Here is a 22424-nt window from a genome sequence, read left to right on the forward strand (position 1 = left end):
TTTGCAGCACAGTGAGATGCTCCTTTGGTATTTTCCTCCTTTTATTTCTTCATTGAACCAGTTGGGCTTTCTGAGGCTGAACTTTCCTTGCCTTCTATTGGGGAAAAAAAAAACCCTGCATACCCCTGGTATGGTGTCCTTTAAAGTGCAGCTGAACTCAATTTGCTGATATTTGATTTAGCATTTTTGCACACAGCCAGGGTCCTGACCCCTTCCTGGCATCTGCTTACCCTGCAGCTGCGCTGAGCCCCTCAGGGGCTGGGGGAGGGTCTGCCTAGAACTTCAGCATCAGCTTAACCAGGTGACTTCAACCCAGCAGCTCCCTGCCCCCTTCGCAGAACTTCTCCTCCCTCAGGTAACCCTGCTCCTAGACTTCTGCTCCAGGCTCACCTTGTAACCCCATCCCATTGACTCAGTCTACTGAGTGGGGGGAGGGGCCGGCCGTGAAGCTCCCCACCTCCCCAACACCCCCGGGGCCGCAGGCTTGTCTCAGCCTCTCCCCCCTGCTGATCTTGGCATCTACAGCTGAGGCCAACAGAGGCCCCAGCTTCTTGTTCTGGTGCTGTGAGAGTTGTCAAGAAGCCAGACTGAGCAAAAGACAGGACCTGGTGAGATGCAGGTAAGTTTCCGCCGGTACAACCCCACCTGGCCTCCTCCTCAGGTCAACACCTTCAGGCTTGGTTGGCTCCAGATGCACCTCGGGGTGAGCAATGCAAGGATGAAGGACCCCCTCCCCCCATCCGGTCCTCCTTGGGGCCAGGTCTCTGGATTTTCCCTAAATCAGCAGCTTCTGAGGGCTGAGGAGGCAGCTGACCTCGCACCATCCCAGCCCAGAGTATAGAATCTCAACGAAATAGCTGTGCAACCTGCAGCCGGTTGCTGCCTCTCTCTGCGTCGTTCACATCACTTTCTCCAAATCCTGACCTGGCAATCGGTCACTCAAAAAGCAGGTCAGCCTCACTGTTGCCCCAGCAACACAGAGCTCCTACATCATGGAAAGAATAACAAAAAAGATCAAGAGAGAGAAAGATTTTCTTTTCGTTTTTTTTTTAAATGCATACTGGGTCATATGTCTGTTGCTCTGAAATTTACTTTTTTCCTTTCAAGGGTAAATCACAGAAATGTTCCCTGGGCATTCATTGTAAATCTGATTCATCTTTTGATTTCTTAAAAAAAAAAAGATTTTTCTCGTTATCTTTTCATCACAGAATATTAAGTTTAAAGAGCCGGATTGTTCTGGAATGCTAAGTATGGAAGTCTGTGGCCCCCTACAGCTCCAAGGTTTGATGAAATCAAGAAAAATCTCAACACAATCGCGAGAGAAATATGAACAGTGTTGGAGGGATGTGGACTCACGGGTGTCAGGGAATGAGGGTGCTTGAACTAGAGCCAGACACACGGACAAGCCTCCAGCTTGCCCCCCTCCAGCACCCGTTGATCCCAGATCCTCTTTTCTCGGACTCTGAATCAGCCCCTTGGTCTCCCCTCCCTGCATTCCAGCCTTCACCCTGCCCCCCTACTCCTGAGGGACCCATCACCCAGCCTCCCTCCCCAGCTCACACGTCCTGCATAGCTCCCTACTTCTCTCAGAACAAAATCAATCTGGTAGCCTGAAGCTACTCCAGTCCCCGCTTCCTCCTCTTCCTTCCCCTCCTCATGCCCATTCCCGGTGAGGCAGCGAGGGCTCTGGACTTAGAGCCAGGCAGAGCAGAGTTCACATCCTGACTTTGATGTTTACTGGCTGAGCATGGGCATCTCGGTCTTGGAGATTCACTTTCCTGGTCCATAAAAATGGGTGTGCGTCCTGAGGAGGTGGAATGTTCTGGGTGCTGTAAAGGCATTACCCTTGACCAAAGCCATTGCCAGGACGACTGACTGCAGGCTCTAAGGAGACCCAACCCAGGGACCCTGGTGGAGGCCCATGTTTGATGTAGGGAAAAAGGCATCAGATTGGCTGCTATCAGGGCAAGGTGAAAACAGCGTGATTTGAAGTGAGGTTCAGGAGCAAACAGTCTAGAAAGAATCCTTGAGGGGCGCCCAGGTGGCTCAGTTTGTTAAGTATCTGACTCTTGATTTCAGCTCAGGTTCTGATCTCACGAGAGATCGAGCCCCGTGTGGGGCTATGCACTGGCGGCACGGAGCCTCCTTAGGATTCTCTCTCCCTCCCTCTCTCCCTCCGCTCTGCTCACGCTCTCTCTCAAAATAAGTAAACATTGAAAAGAAAAGAATTCTTGAGATGTTTTTGGTACAAAAAGGTGGTTTTATTTATTTTTTAAATTAAAACACTGAGGTTTGGTTTTTTCAAAATGTTTATTTATTTTTGAGAGAGGGAGAGAGAGAGACAAAGTGCGAGCTGGGGATGGGCAGAAAGAGGGAGACACAGAATCCGAAGCAGGCTCCAGGCTCTGAGCTGTCAGCACAGAGCCTGATGTGGGGCTTGAACCCACAAACCGTAGGATCATGACCTGAGCGGAAGTCAGATGCTTAACCAACTGAGCCACCCAGGCACCCCTGTCTTGAATTTATTTTTATTAAAGCATGAGGAGAGGACCGTGGGCAGAAAAAAACCGTGCTGGGGTCGTGAGAAGCATTGATCATATACTCTGGAATTGGGGGAGGTAGAGACAAAGGAAGTCTCAAATATTAAAGAAGACTTTGTCAAGCTAAGGTTGTTTGGTTTTTTTTTGTTTGGTTGGTTGGTTTTTTTCTCTAGCAAGGCATTAACAGGAAGATTGGAAGTTCTTGGAGGAGGGTGATACTCTGTCTGCCTCAAGGATTTGTCAATGGGCTGCAGGGTAGAAGGAAATTTAATTTTTTTTTTTAATGTTTTATTTATTTCTAGGAGAGAGAGAGAGAGAGAGAGAGAGACAGCGTGAGCAGGGGAGGGTCAGAGATAGAGGGAGTCACAGACTCTGAAACAGGCTCCAGGCTCTGAGCTGGCAGTCAGCACAGAGCCCGACGCGGGGCTCGAACCCACGAACCGCGAGATCATGACCTAAGCGAAAGCCGGACGCTTAACCGAGTACTGAACCCAGGCGCCCCGAAGGAAATTTAATTTTATCCACATTTCCTTTTGCCTTTGTTCCCCACAACAAAAACACACCCCAGGTGTGCAAGAGCTTCATGGAACCCGTGGATGACTCTTATTGGGAAGAAAGGTCAACCCCAGAAAGCAAATAGCAACTTCGTGTCCCCAAGAGCCGTGGTCACTGGTTGAAGTCTGGTCCCCACCCCAGCCCATCTGGGGCCACCACCATCCACACAAAGGTGCAGAATGTTTGCCAACTGTAGTCTTTGCTCAAACATTTGTTTTCAAGACAAGAAGCCTGCAGAGGCCCCATGCCCTTTAGCCAGGGTCAGAGCCCACGGCAGGGGGGAGGAGGGGGGGAGGCTCAAGTCCAGGAGACTGCTGGCAGCTGAACCAAGGACTTCGCTCCAGGCCTGAGACTCCGGGCCAGGAGTCCCGCGGTGGGAGAACACGCACCACTCAGAGCGTGGGCCACGGACTCACACTCTCCAGCCTTCATCAAAAAAAAAAAAAGTACTGATACAGGGCCCAACATGAGTGAACCTTGAAAACATCATGCTGAGTGGAAGAAGCCAGGAAGAAAAGGCCACATAAGCACTGGATCCCATTTATATGAAATATCCAAGGGGCGCCTGGGCAGCTCAGTCGGTTGGGCGGCCAACTTCGGCTCAGGTCATGATCTCGCGGTTCGTGGGTTCGAGCCCCCCACCCCGTCGTGCTCTGTGCTGACAGCTCAGAGCCTGGAGCCTGTTTCAGATTCTGTGTCTCCCTCTCCCTTTGCCCCTCCCCCGCCATAGCTTTCTCTCTCTCTCTCTTTCTCTTTCTCTCTCAAACATAAATAAACATAAAAAAAGAAAAGAAGTGTCCAGAACAGGCAAATCTGGAGAGACAAACATCAGATTAGTACTTGTCAGGGGCTGGAGAAGGGAGATGGGGAGTGGCCATTAACGGGCACGAGGTGTCCTTTTGGGGAGATGGGAGCATTCTGGAACTAGCTGGACAGGATGGTTGCACAGCACCACGAATGTATTCCATGTCACTGAATTGTACACTTTAATTGGTTAATTTGATGTCATATGAATTTCACCTTGATAAACAATAATAAACAAGTAAACTACTGTAATAAAAAAAAAGAATCACAGCCATTATGGAAACTATGTTCCTAAAACAATTAAACGCAGAATTACCATAGGACCCAGCAATACATTGCGGGCCGGTTCCCCAAAAGAATTGAAAGCAAATATCAAATGGATTTTTGCACACCCATGTTCATAGCAACATTATTCAGAAAGGTAGAAGCGACCCAAATGTCTACTGACGGATGAACGGAGAAATATATATGTGTTGTATATATACACACATGTATAAATGCGTATATATGTACTTTAGAATATCATTCAGTCTTAAAAGGGAAGGGAATTCAGATGCAGACTACAGCATGGGTGAACCTTAGGGACATAATGCTGAGTAAAGTCGGCTAATCTCAAAAGGACAAATATGTCATGATTCCATTTATGTCAGGCCTCTAGGAGCCACATTTGTAGAGCGAGAAAGTAGAATGGGGGCTGCGGGGGCTGGAGGGAGGGAATGGGGAATTAGTGTTGTTGGTTTTTTAAGATTTATTTATTTATTTTGAGAGAGAGAGAGAGAGACAGAGAAAGTATGAGTGGGGGAGGGGCAGAGAGAGAGAGAGCGGGAGAGAGGGAGAATCCCAAGCAGGCTCCACACTGTCAGCGCAGAGCCGGAACTCACAAACCATGAGATCATGACCTGAGCCGAAGTCACATGCTTAACCAACTGAGCCACGCAGGCGCCCCAAATCACTGTTTTTTTCTACTTTGTATATAACATAAGTTTCAGGTGTATAACATTATAATTTAGTATTTGTACACACCACAAAGTGATAGCCACCAAAAGTCTCATTATCAGCCATCACCATATACTTGACCCCCTTTACCCAATTCACACCCCCTCATCACCACCCTCCTCTCTGGTAAACATCAATCTGTTCTCTGTATCTATCAGTTGCTTTTGTATTGTTTTGTATTGTTTTGTTTAGATTCCATATATGAATGAAATTGTATAGTATTCATCTTTCTCCATCTGACTTATTTCACTTAGCATAATACCCTCAAGGAGCATTTATGTTGTCATGAATGGCAAGATCTCATTCTTCTTTATGGCTGTGTAGTATTCCATGTATATCCACCACATCTTTTTTATCTATTCATCGGTCCAATGGATTGGTTGTTTCTGTATCTTGGCTATTGTAAATAATGCTGTAGTGAAGAGAGAAGTGTATGTATCTTTTTGAATTAGTATTTTCATATTCTTCAGATAAATATTCAGAAGAGGAAGAGCTGGATCGTATGGTAGTTCTGACACTTGGTATTTCTTGTCTTTTAATATAAGCCATTTTAACAGGTGTGAGGTGAGATCTCAGTTTTGATTGGCATTTCCCTGATGATAATGATGTTAAGCACTTTTTCATATGCTTGTTGGCCATCTGTATGTCTTCTTTGGAAAAACGTCTGTTCAGAACCTCTGCCCATTTTTAAAATTATTTTTAAATTTTATTTTGAGAGGGGCGCTTGGGTGGCTTAGTCAGTTAAGCGTCCACTTTCGCTTAGGTCATGATCTCGCGGTTTGTGGGTTCAGGCCCCGCGTCGGGCTCTGTGCTGACTGCCAGCTCAGAGCCTGGAGCCTGTTTTGGAGTCTGTCACTCCCTCTCTCTCTGACCCTCCCCTGCTCACGCTGTCTCTCTCTCTCTCTCTCTAGAAATAAATAAAACATTTTAAAAAAATTTATTTTGAGAGAGAGAAAGAGAGAGAGCAAGCAAGCAGGGGAGGGGCAGAGAGAGAAGGAGAGAGAAAATCCCAAGCAGGTTCTGCACTGACAGTGTAGAGCCTGACGTGGGACTTGAACCCATGAACCGTGAGATCATGACCTGAGCCGAAATCAAGAGTCAGACACTTAACTGACTGAGCCACCCATGTGCCACGGCCTCAACCCATTTAAAAAAATTGTTGAGGGGCGCCTGGGTGGCTTGGTCGGTTGGGCGTCTGACTTTCGTTTGGGTCATGATCTCGCTGTTCGTGGGTTCGAGCCCCGTGTCAGGCTCTGTGTTGACTGCCAGCTCAGAGCCTGGAGCCTGTTTCAGAGTCTGTGACTCCCTCTCTCTCTGACCCTTCCCTGCTCATGCTGTCTCTCTCTCTCTCCTAGAAATAAATAAAAAAAAANTTATTGGACATATGATTTGCAAATAACTTCTTGTGTCCAGTAAATTGCCTTTTCATTTTGATGATGGTTTCCTTCATTGTGCAGTTTGACGTAGTTTGATTTGTTTATTTTTGCTTTTGTTTCTCTTGCCTTTGGAGTCAGACCCACAAACACACCTCTACCTTTAAGACCGCTGCCAAAAAAACTACCCCTTCTCTTTTCTTCTAGGAATAATATGGTTTCAGGTCTCACATTCAAATCTTTAATCCATTTTGAGTTAGTTTTTGTGCACGGTGTAAGTATCAGTTTAGTGTCATTCTTTCGCATGTGGCTGCCCAGTTTTCCCAGTGCCATTGATTGAAGAGACTGTCCTTTCTCCATTGAATGTTCTTGAGTCCTTTTTATAAATGAATTGTTCATATCCATGTGGGTTTATTTCTGGGCTCTCAGTAATGTTCCACTGAGCTGTGTGTCTGTTTTTATACCAATACCATACTGATTTGAGCATTATAGTTTTGTAGTATAATTTGAAATCAAGGAGCATGATACCTCTAGATTTTTCTTCTTTCTCAAGATTGTTTTGACCATTACATAATGATGAAAGGCCCAATTCAGCAAGAAGATACAACATTCATAAATATTATGTACATAAAAATACACAGAAGTACCAAAATATATAAAGTTAATATCAAGGGACCTAAAGGGGAGAAATTGACAGTAATACAATAATAGTAAGGGGCTTTACCACCCTACTTAACATCAGAGACACCTGGGTGGCTCAGTCAGTTAAGCATCTGACTTCGGCTCAGGTCATGATCTCATGGTTCGTGTTCAAGCCCCGCGTCGGGCTCTGTGCTGACAGCTCACAGCCTGGAGCCTGCTTCAGATTCTGTGTCTCCCTCTCTCTCTGCCCCTCCCTGCTTATGCTTGCTCTCTCTGTCTCTCAAAAATAAATAAATGTTAAAAAATTTTTTTAAAAAACCCACCCTACTTAACATCATCAGATAGGTCATCCCAACATAAAACCAATAAGGAAACAATGACCTTGAGTGACACAGTAACAAGAAGGACTTAATCTATATTTACAGAACATTCCAGATCACGTGTTAGGTCACAAAGCAAGTCTCAATGAATTCAAGACTGAAATCATATCAAGCATCTCTTCCTACCACAATGGTATGAAACTAAAAATCAATTATAAGAAGAAAACTGAAAACAAAAATGTGGAGACTGGGGCGCCTGGGTGGCTCAGTAGGTTAAGCATCCGACTCTTTTTTTTTTTTTAATGTTTTTATTTATTTCTAGGAGAGGGAGAGAGAGACAGCATGAGCAGGGGAGGGTCAGAGAGAGAGTGAGTCACAGACTGAAACAGGCTCCAGGCTCTGAGCTGGCAGTCAGCACAGAGCCCGACGTGGGGCTCGAACCCACGAACCGCGAGATCATGACCTAAGCAAAAGTCGGACGCTTAACCGACTAAGCCACCCAGGCGCCCCATAAGCATCCGACTCTTGATCTCAGCTCGAATGTTGATCTTGGGATTGTGAGTTCAAGCCCCATGTTGGACTCTGCCCTGGGCATGAACCCCACTTTTAAAAAATGTGTAGATTAAACAGCATGATGCTGAACAACAAATAGGTCATCAAATAAATCAAAGGAGCAATAAAAAATTACATAGAGACAGTTGAAAATAGAAATAAAACATACAGTAAAACCTTGGTTTGTGAGCGTTGTTTGTTCCAGAAACATGCTTGTAATCCACTTGTATATCAGAGCGAATTTCAAGAACCATTGACTCAGTTGTGATCATGTGACATGCGGCATCTCAAATTACTTGTGTCACAAGATATCTCTTGTTTATCAGATTAAAATTTATTAGAAATTTTTGTGCAGCTTACGGAACATCCGCAGAACGAGTTACCTGCAATCCAAGGCTTTACTGTACCCAAATTCATAAGGTGCAGCAAAAGTGGTTCTATGAGGAATATTCATAGCAATACGTGATCTCCCCAAAAAACAAACAAAAAAATCACAAATAATCTAACTTAACACCTAAAGAAACTAGAAAAGGAAGAACAAGTAAAGCCTAAAATTAATAGGAGGAAGGAAATCATAAAGATCAGAGTGGAAATAGATGAAACAGGGACTAAAAAGACAATAGAAATGACCAACGAAACTTAATGCTGCTTCCTCAAAAAAATAAACAAGATTTACAAACCTTTAGCTTGACCCACCAAGGAAAAGGGGGAGTTAGTATTCAATGAGGACAGAGTCTCTGTCTCAGGCAATGAAAAAGTTCTATGGATTGCTGAGGTGATGATTTCATGGCAATGTGAACGTACTTAGTGCCACTGAACGGTGCATTTAAAAATGGTTAAAGTGGGGGGCGTCTGGGTGGCTCAGTTGGCTAAGCGGCTGACTTTGGCTCAGGTCATGGTCTCATGGTTCGTGAGTTCAAGCCCCGCATCTGTGCAGAACCTGGAGCCTGCTTCAGATTCTGTCTCCCTGTCTCTCTGCCCCTCTCCCACTCCTGCACGCTCGCTCTCTCTCTCTCTCAAAAGTAAATAAACACTTAACATTTTTTAAGATAAATAATAATGGTTTAAGTGGATGTAGTGTATATTTTACTCCACATTAAGAGAAAAAAGAATCTAGAGCCTTCCAGTGTCGGATTCCTAGAATTTGGGGATTTTAGGGACAGTAACCTTAAATTGAGTCCTTCTGACTGTACTCTGGGCTCTGACGAAGGCCAGCAGCCTTGTCCATGCCACCTTCTCAGTGACCTGGTGAGACCTAGCAGAAGCTCTGGTTGGACAATGCCAGGTATGTTGGTTTCTTTTCTGTTCCCTTCCCTTCTTTTTTTACGTTTATTTTGAGAGAGACAGAGATAGTGTGAGTGAGGCAGGAGCAGAGAGAGAGAGGGAAAAAGAGAGAATCCCAAGCTCCTTGCTGTCAGCACAGAGCCCGCCGAGGAGCTTGAACCCATGAACCGTGAGATCATGACCTGAGCTGAGCTGAAACCGAGTGGTCGCTTAACCACCTGAGCCACCCAGGCGCCCCCTNCAGAGAGAGAGAGGGAAAAAGAGAGAATCCCAATCAGGCTCCTTGCTGTCAGCACAGAGCCCGCTGAGGAGCTTGAACCCATGAACCGTGAGATCATGACCTGAGCTGAGCTGAAACCGAGTGGTCGCTTAACCACCTGAGCCACCCAGGCGCCCCCTGCTGGGTATATCGGTTATTGCCCTTTCGCAACAAGGGAGACACAACTGTGGAGACCAGACGGCAGGAAAGGGCTTATTTTTATTGGGTTCAAGGAAGGATAGCTTTGCTCGGGATGGGCCGCAAAGAGGAAGAGGGGAATGGCTCTGTTTCAGCGGTTTGATTTGTACCCAGGAGACAGGAGGGGTAGGAGGAGGCTGGAGCTGTGATTGTGAGAAGCAAAAGTTCCTCTTGGCAGCCAGGAAGGGACCATTGACTTTGGGCCATTTTTGTGGTTTGCAGGGCGTTATTGTGTTTGTCTGTGCTCAGATATGGTGGCGAACAGGTCTTTCTTTCTTTCTTTCTTTCTTTCTTTCTTTCTTTCTTTCTTTCTTTCTTTCTTTCTTTCTTCATTTCTTTTTCTTTGAATTGATTATAGACCCACAAGAAGTTGCAGAAATAGTACCGAGAGGTTCCCTTTGCTGGTTACCCAGCTACTCACAGAAGTAACTTGAGTATATTTGCAAAACCAGGAAAAGTTGATTTAAAAAATGTATACACACACACATACAAGTACATATTTGTATATATATCTATAGGGTGTTTGCATTTGTGTTAACTAAAAACATGGCAAAGAATAAAGGCAGATTACAATTATGTTTAATGACCAGCATTAGGCGTCTCCTTTCTTTCTTTCTTTTTTTTTTTTAAATGTTTTATTTATTTCTGAGAGAGAGACAGCATGAGCAGGGGAGGGTCAGAGAGAGAGGGAGACACAGAATGTGGAGCAGGCTCCAGGCTCTGAGCTGGCTGTCAGCACAGAGCCCGACGCGGGGCTCGAACCCACGAACCTTGAGATCATGACCTGAGCCGAAGTTGGATGTTTAACCAACTGAGCCACACAGGCGCCCCTAGGCATCTCCTTTCTTACTCACAAACCAAATTCCCTTTCCATTGCTGCCCCGTCAGATGACCACACACTCAGCAGCTGAAAACAACATTCATTTCATATCTCAAATTTTCTGTTGGTCCAGGCCCAGGCACAGCATAGCTCAACTGGGGTTTGTGCTCAGGGTCCCACAGTTCCAAAATCAAGGTGAAATTCAGTGGTATTTAAAAAAAATTTTTTTTTTAATTTTTATGTTTTATTTATTTCTAGGAGAGAGAGAGACAGCGTGAGCAGGGGAGGGTCAGAGAGAGAGGGAGTCACAGACCGAAAGAGCCTCCAGGCTCTGAGCTGGCAGTCAGCACAGAGCCCAACGCGGGGCTCGGACCCACAAACCACAGGTCATGACCTAAGCGAAAGTCGGACGCTTAACCGACTAAGCCACCCAGGCACCCCTAAAAAATTTTTTTCTTAATGTTTTATTTATTTCTGAGAAAGAGAGAGAAAGACAGCGTGAGCAGGGGAGGGTCAGAGAGAGAGGGAGACACAGAATCCAAAAGAGGCTTCAGGCTCTGAGCTGGCTGTCAGCACAGCACAGAGCCCAATGTGGGGCTTGAACCCATGAACTGTGTGATCATGACCTGAGCTGAAGTCGGACGCTTAACCAACAGCGCCACCCAGGCGTGCCTCAGTGGTATTTAAAAAAAATTTTTTTTAAGTTTATTTTAAGAGAGAGAGAATGCAAGCAGTGAAGGGGCAGACAGAAGGTGCAGAGGCTGATGTGGGGCTCAAACCTGCAAACCATGAGATCACAACCTGAGCTGAAGTCAGATGCTTAACCGGCTGAGCCACCCAGCCACCCCGAGTGTCTGACTCTTGATTTCTGCTCAGGTCATGATCCCAGGATCATGGGATTGAGCCTCGCATCAGGCTCCGTGCTCAGAGTGGAGCCTGCTTAAGATTCTCGCTCTCTCCCTCTGCCTCCTCCCCAGTTTGTGCGCTCTCTCTAAAATAAAAACAAAACAAAACAAAAAGAATATTCCATTGTATGGAATATTGCTCATCTGTTGATGGTCATCTGGGCTGTTTCCAAATTTCAATGACTATCTATATAGGACTATCACAAATACGTACATACAGGCTTTTGTGTCTTTTTAAGTTTATTTATTTTGAGAGAGAGAGAGAGAGCATAAGTAGAAAGGGGCAGGGAGAGAGAGAGAGAGAGAGAGAGAATCCCAAGCAGGCTCCGCACCATCGCAGAGCCCGATGTGGGGCCCGAACCCACGAATCGTGAGGTCATGACCTGAGCTGAAACCAAGCATCAGATGCTTAACCCACGGAGCCTCCAGGCGCCCCCCAGGCTTTTGTGTCTTTTAGCCATTTTTGTCCTAAGCCCTCTGAGAATGTGCATAGACAGACAATGATATTTCCACTAAAAAATGGCTTAAAAGTTTCCCGAGGGAAACTTTGTCACGAGGGAGAAAGACACAAAAAAGAAACACGGGGAGTTCCCTTCAGATATGACATTTCCACTGTCAAAAGCCGAGAAGTTTTGGTGCAGGAAAATCCACTGACATGGGCAGACAAGCACGGAGTCATTGCATCCAGTTCCAACATTCATCTGGGTCTGTGACAGTCTCATCAAGGTGTGGATCACAGAGCCAGGCCCCGGTCACAGATACCCCAAAGTCTACAACAAAGGGGTGTTTGGCCAAATGGTCTCTTTCGACAGACACAAAGGGTGATCTTGTGACAGCTTTTTTCTTTTGTGTTTCTAGATCCCTGTCCAATGAGAGGCCCCACAGCGGCCACAGCAATTCGAAACTGCGCTCCAAATTGTCCCTGATGGGGGACAGTCTGCCGGAGTCCCTCTCTGGCCGGGTCCAGGGGTCCCTGAAGGATGCACGGTGTCGGCGAGGGCGGGATGAGAGAGGTGCTAGATTCTTTCTGGTCACCAGCCAGGCCTCTCCGCACTGAGACTCAACTTTATATTTTATGATTTAGTGTTTGGGGGATGGCACAGGAGTGGCATTCTGACGATAAATTCTTCTATCAGTAAAACCTTTCCAGAACATTAATATGCAAAAGATGGGGAACAGCCCAGAGGTGGCAAGGCTCTGAGCTGGCTGTCAGCACAGAGCCCGACGTGGGGCTCGAACCCATGAACCGTGAGATCATGACCTAAGCGAAAGGACTAAGCCACCCAGGAGCCCCAGGAGTGGCATTCTGACGATAAATTCTTTTATCAGTAAAACCTTTCCAAAACATTAATATGCAAAAGATGGGGAACAGCCCAGAGGTGGCATTAGCATAGTAAAGGCAAAAGTTTCATCGCTCTTGGCTTAAGGGGAGGTAATAAGAAAAACAGGTCTTTCTGGGCACCTGGGTGGCTCAGTCGGTTAAGCGTCCGACTTTGGCTCAGGTCANAAATAAATTAAAAAACAATAAAAAAAATTAAAAAAAAAAGAAAATCAGGTCTTTCAGGAATGCAACGTTGCTCCTATAACCATAAAAGAGGTTCCTACAGTAAGTTCCTTCACAAAGTGCAATCATCGATCACATCAAGGCCNGAAATAAATTAAAAAACAATAAAAAAATTTAAAAAAAGAAAATCAGGTCTTTCAGGAACGCAACGTTGCTCCTATAACCATAAAAAGAGGTTCCTACAGTAAGTTCCTTCACAAAGTGCAATCATCGATCACATCAAGGCCAGAATGAGTTATTCCTAATACCAATGAACAAGGTGACTTGGGGGTTGGTGCTCAAGCCGAAATAATTGGGGGTGGGGGTGGATATCGGGGTCGCCATCTGATGGTAAGAGTCCGTGCACCTTACCTTAACCTCATAAGGAGTTCTTACTCAACTGAGTTCAGAAAACGGCTCCCAAATACAGTCCCAGCAGAGGGAGCCGCGTTCAAGTTAACGTGATGGAAACGTGAAAGTGGCAGGTGCTTGGCCCGGAAGACGTGCAGCTTTTTCATGGAGAAAACTCCAGACAAGCAGCGACAAGTGTTCAGAGGATGCTCATGTGCCCTCAGGTCTTCAGAACTTTGCTGAAGGCCGGTTCACACCCGTGGAGGCCGGACGCACCCCACGGCTCCCTGCAGACAGAGGTCAAGAAAGTGGTTCTCAGAGACGCAAAGATAGGGTGAATGGGAGGAGGTGACCTTTGAGGGCTCTCTCTTTTCTCTTGTCCTTTTAAGACTTTGAAACGGTGATAAGTTTGTCCAGAGGATGCCGGTGTGAGGCGACCATCTGAAGCTCTCAGCCACCAGCGCAGAGTCAAGGGTGACTCGCCTGGCCTCCGCCCCTCCTCTCCCAGTAGATGTTTCCTCTCCTGGACTCACAGTCCACAAGGCACTTGTAGTGCGGTGACTGGTGGCCCCCCCAAAGTATGTTCACGTCTTGACTCCCAGCACTTGCAGCTGTGACCTTGTTCGGGAATAAGGTCTCTAAAGATGTAATTAAGGTCAATATCTCGAGAGGAGATAAGCCTGAATGTAGAGTGGGCCATACATTCAAGGATGCGTGTCTNAGAGAGAGGAACAGAGGATCCCAAGCAGGCTTTGCATAGAGAATGCAGCGCCCGATGTGGGGCTCGAACTCACAAACAGCGAGATCATGACCTGAGCCAAAGTCAGACGCTTAACCGACTGAGCTGCCCAGGCGCCCCAAGGGAAGGGCTTATTCTAAAACTGGGGCGTGCGTTAGGTGACTTGAGGAGGGCTCAAGGAAGTGGACTCTGCTCTGGATTGGTCGCAAACAGCAAGTAGGGGCAATTCTCTATTTATCTTAACACATTTTACCCAGAAGTCAGAGGTCAGGACAGGGAGGGGGGACCAAACAGAGACAGTGCTGTGATGCGTGAAAACAAGCTGCCACTCATGTCACCAGGACACAGATGGGGAGGTCTGGCTCCCTTTGCGGTTTGTGATAACGACCTTGTTCTTCTCCGTGGTCAGATACACCAGAGGAGTCTTGTTTTTGCCTTGCTCCATCCTGGCTCGAGTGGCCTTTGCTGACACCAATGTCCTGTGAAGTTATGTTCAATAGGAGAACACCGTAGTTCAGCTGTAGACACCGGGCCACCTCCCACCTGGCCAAGGTCAGGGTCTGCTTTCTCCTTTCTCACTTTACACTTATCCCCCAGCCTTTACACATGCTGTTCCCTCTGCCCAGAGTGCCTTTCTCTTCCTTTCTTCACACAGCCCTGCTTAGATGCCACCTCCTCTGAGAAGGCCTCTTGGATCACCCTGCCTGCTGGCTTCACCGTCAACGTGGTGAATATCTTCTGCCTATGGTTAGGATCATAATTTTTGTGTGTGGCTTCCTGACTCTGTGAGCCCCAGAAGACCAGGGACCATGTCTGTCTAATTTTTTAAACGTTTATTTATTTATTTTGAGAGGGGGGAGGGGCAGAGAAAGAGAGGGAGAGGAAAAGAGAGAGAATATCCCAAACAGGCTCTGCGCTGGCAGTGCAGACCCCAATGTGGGACTTGACCTCACGAAGGATCATGACCTGAGCCACAATCAAGAGTCAGACGCTTAACCAACTGAGCTCCCCAGATGCCTCCAATTTGTCTGTATTCCAGCACAGGCTAGAAGTAGGCACTCAATACTTATTTGAGCATGTGAGCATCTAAGAGGTATAGAACATCGCAACAGAAGCTAAGAATCCTCAGGACGGGAAGTAGCACTCCTGTAGCAAGAGTTCCTGGCCGGTGGCAACAGTCACCTTGCAGAAGATTTAGCTTGTTCCGGAACGATTCACTTGACCTACACCTCTGAGTTATGTCAATATGAAGTAAGAGGCTTCCTGCCCCTGGGAAGGTATGACAGNCACAGAATCTGAAACAGGCTCCAGGCTCTGAGCTGGCAGTCAGCACAGAGCCCGACGCGGGGCTCAAACCCACGAACTGTGAGATCATGACCTAAGCGAAAGTCGGACGCTTAACCGACTAAGCCACCCAGGCGCCCCTTATTATTATTTTTTTAAACCTGGCTCTTTACCAGCAGAAGGCTCACTAGGTGTTGGCTTTGTCATTGTCTTACACCTTGACCCTGATACTGAACAATACAGCTGACCCTTAAACAACATGGATGTTTAACCTCACAGGTCCACTTATCCAAGGATTTTTTTTCCAATAAATACAGTACAGTGCTACAAATATATTTTCTCTGCCTTTTGCTTTTCTCTAGCTTACTTCATTGTTAGAATACATTATATAATATATATAACATGCAAAGTATGCCTTAATCAACTGATTGTTATTGGTAAGGCTTCCGGTTGGCAAAAGACTTTTCGTAATTAAGTTTCCGGGGAGTCAAAAGTTAAGGCAGACTTTAAAAAATTTTTTATGTTTATTTATTTTTGAGAGAGACAGAGAGCCAGAGTGAGAGCAGGGGACGGACAGAGAGAGGAGAGACACAGAATCTGAAGTAGGCTCCAGGCTCCGAGCCGTCAGCACAGAGCCCAATGCAGGGCTGGAACTCACAAGCCACGAGATCATGACCTGAGCTGAAGTCGGTTGCTTAACCAACTAACTGAGGCACCCAGTTGCCCTGGCAGATTTTTTTTTTAATATTTATTTTTGAAAAAGAGAGAGATACAGAGTGCAAGTTGGGGACGGGCAGAGAGAGAGGGAGACACAGAATCCGAAGCCGACTCCAGGCTCTGAGCTGTCAGCAGAGAGGTGGACACCAGATTCGAACCCACAAGTGGTGAGATCATGACTTGAGCCGAAGTCAGACATTCAACCAACTGAGCTACGCACGTGCCCCGATACGCGTATTTCTGACCCCGTGGGAGTCAGTGCCCCTAATCCTGTGTTGTTCAAGGGTCAGTTGCACATGTTTTATGCTGAGCCCCTTCCTGGTGATAACACCATTCCAGCTGCATGTATTCATCCTGCAGACGTCACAGCCATGGGCGAAGCAGAAAACAAACAGGGCAAGAAATGGATAAAGCAAGTTGGTTCTAGGACAGAAGTAAAAAAAGAGTCTGGGGATGTATCCCAACGTACCTGGGTAAGTCAGGGAGGTCTTTCTCCGGAAGGGGCCTTTGGGTCAAGGTCTGAAGGAAATTTTGGAAAAGCTGGGAGCAGAGAGAACAGCCCAGGCACCCCCCCCCGCCCCCCCGCAGAACCGCACCTGGCAATTTGGAGAAAGGAGCTTGGGTGGCTGGAGCGAGGGAGGATGGGGAAGACGAGGGAGATGAGATGCGGAGCTGTAAGGAGTCTTGTAAAGCAGTGGGAACCCACCAGGCTTTAAAGCAAGGAGGTCCGAGGACTGTCACTGGGACACTTTTGGAGAATGACTCTGGGGTCAACTCGTCCTGCCAGAACTGGCCCTACATCCAAACTCTGCCTCTTTCCCCACAGCCAGGTCCAGGGTAACCACCCTCAGACCCCTAGTACTACCATTTTTACAGAGGAGGACACTGAGCTCCAGGAAATGCATAAACACGAAAGTACAGGTGCCTAGGAGAAATGGGCCCCATTCAATATTATTGTTGCATAATATAAAAAAGCGAGGTGTGTGTGGAGGGGATGGGTGAAAGTGAAACAAATCAGGAGGAGGGGCCGGCGAGGAATTTCAGCTGCCGGAGGGTTACATTTTGATTAAATTCAGCTCCTGGGGTCTCTGGGCCTCAGTGTCCCTATATGAACGGGGTGGGGTGTGTTCATTTCTCTGCCGCTTTCTCCGGCCTCCCCTCTCCCCAGCTTGGCCTGTGGGAAGCAGAGAGTGTGGACTAGAAGAAAGAGCGCCTTCCAGGCGCAGAGCGACAGCACAATTGGGGAGCGTTCGTCGGGGCGCGGCCGGCTACGGCAGCAGTTGTACGTTGGGCTCTGGCGCCCCCTGCTGGCCGGGCAACTCTCGCCTGACACCGTCGGAAAACGTGTGAAGGGGAGGCCGCCATATTTCATCCGGGCAACGGCCATCTTGGTAAAGGCAACGTCTAGATTGTAGTTTTTACCCGCCCTTCCTAGTTTGCCAGTATCTGAAGTGAGAGAAGGGGGGTGGAGACTCACAAAATAGCCTCTTCTCGAAGAGGAAAAGTAATGGCTTATAACCTTGGCTTCGGGGGGAGGCCAGGGCGCGTTTCCCTTACCAAGATGGCGACAACGTTGAAACGTAATCAGCACGCGCCTGCGGGAGCTCGGCGCGCAAGCCCTGCGGTGACGTCATGGATTCGCGACCGGGCCGGCGCTGGGGGAAGGAGGTAGGAGCGGCCGCGGCGCGGGCGGAGCCGGGGTGCTGGGGGCGGAGTGGCGAGGCCTGAGACCCCCCCCACCGGGAAGGCTGGAGGTGGGGTGCTCGGAGACCCGGGCACTCTCAGCGTCCAGTCGAGACGGCGCTCGCGGGGGCTGTGCCCATTTCCCGGAGCGGGCGACTGAGACCCGGGGGAAACTGCGTCCTGTTCGAGGCCAGCCAGCGCCAGGCCTGCCTTTAAGCACCTTCCAGGCGTGGGGGTGGCAGAGCTGGGTACGGAAGTCCCCCCTAGTGTCTTACAGTGGGGTCAGGACTGGGGAGAGAGTTCCGACGGGCAGGGGGAGCTCAGAAGCGGGTAGCGGGGAGGGCTGCTTGGAAGAGTTAGCGTTGAGCTTCAGCTTCTATTCTCTCTTCACTTTTGTGTCTAATCAACCACGTGGGTCTGGATTCCATCCTAAATGTACCCCCCGCCCCATCGAGAGCCACTCCCCGGATCCCTGCCTGACTTCCCTACTTACCTCACCCCTACAGTCCCCTCCTCAACAGCCTCCAGGGCCTAACACCCTCCCCATCTTTTCGTCACCTTAAAATACAGACCCCCGCCTCGCAGCCTTCCTCCCCCACAGTCCTGGGGGCTCGAGCGCCTCACTCCTCTAGCCTTTTTCTTAGATGCCTCCCTCGGGAAGCCCTTTAACCCTAGCCTGGGTCACAAACCCCCTCGAGGCTTCCCCAGCGCCCCGCATGTCCCCATCACAGTTCCCATGGCAAGTTGTCACTCTTAGTTTCTGAGTCCCAGCCAGCCTGACAGATCCGTGCTTCTTTCCCCAGCGTCCCACACGTACTAGGTGGTGCTGGGTGCATGTTTACTGAATGACAGCGTGTGTGTGTGTGTGTGTGTGTGTGTGTGTGTGTGTAAGTGTTCCCCACACAGAGAAGAGAAAGCTGTCCGCGTTAGCTCGGGCTGCCAAAGAAAATTCCACCGACTGGGGGGCTTAAACAACAGAAATGTCTGTGCTCACAGTTCTGGAGCGTAGGAAATCCATGATCCAAGTGCCACCCGGTTCGGTTCCTGATGCAGGCACCCTTCCTGACTTGCAGATGGCCACCTTCTCACTGTGTCCTCACGCGGTGCAAGCTCTGGTGTCGCCTGCAATCACAGGGGCACCTGCTCCATTATTAGGGCCCCACCGTTATGGCTTCACTTAATCTCTATCGCTTCCTCACCGGCCCTGTCTCCAAAGATGGTCAACCTGTTAATTTTGAGGGGACAGAAACATTTAGTCCCGGACCGAAGAGAGGACGGGAATAGCCCTGCCACCTTTGGGATGGAGGTGGGGGTCTGATCAGTGGGACGTGGGAGGAGAGGATGCTGGGGCAGAGTCCCTGAGAGCGGGCAAGGTTTTCATAGGAGGAGGCGCCGGGGGAGGGTGTATCCGGAGCAGGACCACGGGGCCCTGGGGACACGGTAGTGACCGAGGCAGTCCCGACCCTCACAGAGCTCCCAGCCCGGTGAGAGAGGTGGACGTGTGTCCAATAATCCTGCAAGTGAACATAAAATAGCAACCCAGACAAGTGCCTCAAAGAGAAGCTTGTGGTCTGAGAGAGGGTGTCTCAGGGAAGACTTTGTGGAGGCAGAAACACCTGAGGTAGGCCCTGAAATTTAAATGGGAGTTCACTGGGGGCGCCTGGGGGGCTCCGTTGATTAAGCGTCCGACTTCGGCTCAGGTCACGATCTCATGGTTCATGAGTTTGAGCCCCACGTCAGGCTCTGTGCTGACAGCTCGGAGACTGGAGCCTGTTTCAGATTCTGGGTCTCCCTCTCTGCCCCTCCCCCCCAAATAAATAAACATTTTTTAAAAAGTCAATAAGCAGGAGTTAACTGGGCAAATGGAGGAGTGAAGAGCAGCCAGGTGGCAGGCACAAGTGCAAAGGCCCTGACGTGGGAACCTGCGGTATGTTTGGAAAATGGCAGGGAGGCTGGTGTGGCCGCCACCTGTGAGTGAGCGGAAGATGGAGAGAGAGTGGGGTGGGAGGTTTTCTTTTTTCTTTAAGTTTATTTATTGAAAGGTGGGGGGTGCGCCTGGGTGGCTCAGTCGGTTAAGCGTCCAACTTCAGGTCATGATCTTGCAGTTTGGGGGTTTGAGACCCGCGTTGGGCTCTGTGCTGACAGCTCAGGGCCTGGAGCCTGCTTCAGATTCTGTGTCTCCCCTTCTCTTTGCCCCTCCCCTACTCGTGCTCTGTCTTTCTTTGTTTCTCAAGAATAAATAAATGTTAAAGAAAAATTCTTTTAAAGAGAGAGAGCGCATGCATGTGCCACAAGGCGGGGAGGGGCAGAGAGAGGGAGAGAATCCCTAGCAGGCTCCACACTGTGCAGAGCCCTGCATGGGGCTCGACCCCCTGAACCATGAGATTGTGATCTGAGCCAAAATCAAAAATCAGAAGCTCAATCTGCCAAGCCACCCAGGCGCCCCAGGTGGGGAGTTTTCTAGTATGTGACTTGGACAGTGACTCTTCATTCTTGGCACTTCCCTGGAGAATCCACCGTGCGGGGTGGCTTTGTTGAGTATATTGTGGACACTTGGTAATGAATGCTTGACTTCAGGGCCAAGGGGCAGCTGGGAGAAGTGCGGGGTCAGGCTAGCGTAGCCCCCTGTGGCAGCTCTTGTACCTTTGGGTCGGGGGGACAGCTCAAGGGGAGCCAGGATTCAGCCCTGAGTTTTCTGGGTCCACTGATCTCCCTACTTTGCCCTGCTCTGCCCCTGGGGGCTCTCAGCCTCAGCCTGGACCACCCAGCCAGGAGGCCACCCCTCAATGTTAAGTGGGGGGCCCCAGTGGCCTCAATCCAGATCCATGTCGATGTTCCCTGAGGGGCCTGTTGGGATCCCGGGGTGAGCCGGTGGTTAGGAGCAGAGAGTTGGGATTGGGGGTCTGGGCCTGGGTTGGAATCGGGGCCCCGCCGCTAACCTGCTGTGTGGCCCTGAGTATAGCGTTTACTCCTGCAAAGCTTAGGTTCCTTCATCAGCAGTATGGGAATAAGAGTAGCCTCTGCTGCTGTTGTTGGGGATGAAGTGGCCTAGAGCGCCCCCTGGTACCCAGCGCCATCCGACCCCACACCTCCAGCTCTGCCCATGGCATCATTGCCCTTCCCTCAGCCCGCCTCTCCGCAGCAGCCAGAGCGGGCTTGGGAGCAGCCTGAGGCACAGTGTGCCTGTGCCCTGCTCCAGGCTGCCCAACAGCTCCCTGGTGCCCAGAGAATAAAATCCGCGCCCTTCCTTGGCCCGTAACAGCCCACTCTGTCAGCCCTGTGCCCTCCCACCCTCTTTTCATCCCCGCCCCCCAGCCCGCTCAGTGGCCTCATTAGTGCTGCAGGGTCTTCGCACGTCCCGTGCCCTCTGCCCAGGAGGCTCACCCCTTCGTCCTCATAAGACGGCCTCTGACCCACCCTTCGGGGCTCAGCTCTGCTGCCACATACCAGGGTTGTGAGAATTCACTCAGACGCTGTATGAAGCACATATCCTGGGCCACAGAACTGCTGCAGATGGGAGCCTGTGTTAGAGTTTCCAGAGGGTTCTGAGGTGGAAGCTCCCTGCCCCACAAGTCACACAGCTAGGGGACTGGAATGGGAGAAAGGGTGGCCTGGTGGTCCCGGGTCAGAGTGGCCCCCATATTCTCTCCCCTTCACTCTTAGATGCTGGGCCTGTCTCCCCATGGGGACTGAGTTGGAGATACTCAGGGGGGACAAACAACCCGGGAGTGGGGAATGTCAGCCCGTTTCCCAGATGAGGAAAACTGAGGCCCAGAGAGCTGAAGGCACGTGCCCTGGGCCGCTCAGCCTTCCCTTCCTTCCTCACCTGGAAGGCAGGCTTTGGAGGTGAGACTAGGCTCAGAACTATGTGACCTGGCCGGGTACCTTGACTTCCCCCAGCTCAGAATGGGAACAAGGGCAGTGTCCACATTTAAAAGTTTTGGAGGCATTCGTGTGTGTGTGTGTGTTTAAGTAAGCTCTATTGCTGTGGGGCTCGAACTCATGACCCTGAGATCAAGAGTCACAGGCTCTACTGAGCCAAGTAGGCACCCATTTTGGAGGCATTCAGTTGAGTGGGTCCATGTGAAGGGGTCAGTAGAGGGAGGGTGGTGCCTGCCATTGTGTGTACCGTTTCCCCGGTGCCCTGCACGGGGCTCGCACAGACCACGTGCCTGCTGGACACCAGCTTTCCGGTTGTTACACACCTGGCTGTGTGAGCCCTGTGTGCTGGGTCCCTGGGAGCAGTTGGTGGCAGCCGTGTACCCAGGGTGAGGAGGGCTCGGCCTCAGGGTTCGGGGGCCTGGGGACTGAGGCGTCATAAGTGGCAGGATAGGAGGGGCCACACACACACACACACACACACACACACACACAGGCCCTCTGGGGTCCACAGAAGGCTTACTAAACGCCAAAAAGTGGAGGGGCGCCTGGGTGGCCCAGTCAGTTAAACGTCTGTCTTTGGCTCAGGTCATGATCTCATGGTTTGTGTGTTCGAGCCCCACGTCGGGCTCTGTGCTGACAGCGTGGAGCCTCCTTGGGATTCTCTCTTCCCCTCCCCCACTCACGCTTTCTCTCCAAATCAATAAACATAAAAAATAATAAAAGCTGAAACATGGAAACAACCCAGGTGTCCGTCAGTGGTGGATGGAGAAACAAAATATGGTCAGTCTGCACCCTGGAATGTTACTCCGCCGTAAAGAGGAACAAAGCACTGACACGCTAAAAGACATAGATGAATCTTGAAAACCTCACGCTGAGCGAAAGAAGCCAGACCCAAAAGGCCACAGAATGTATTGTTCCATTTATATGAAATGTCCAGAAGAGGCAAATCCACAGAGACAGGAAGCAGATTGGTCGTC

Source organism: Crocuta crocuta, unplaced genomic scaffold (genome assembly GCF_008692635.1).
Source record: "Crocuta crocuta isolate KB4526 unplaced genomic scaffold, BGI_CrCroc_1.0 scaffold77, whole genome shotgun sequence".
Taxonomy (NCBI): Eukaryota; Metazoa; Chordata; class Mammalia; order Carnivora; family Hyaenidae; genus Crocuta; species Crocuta crocuta.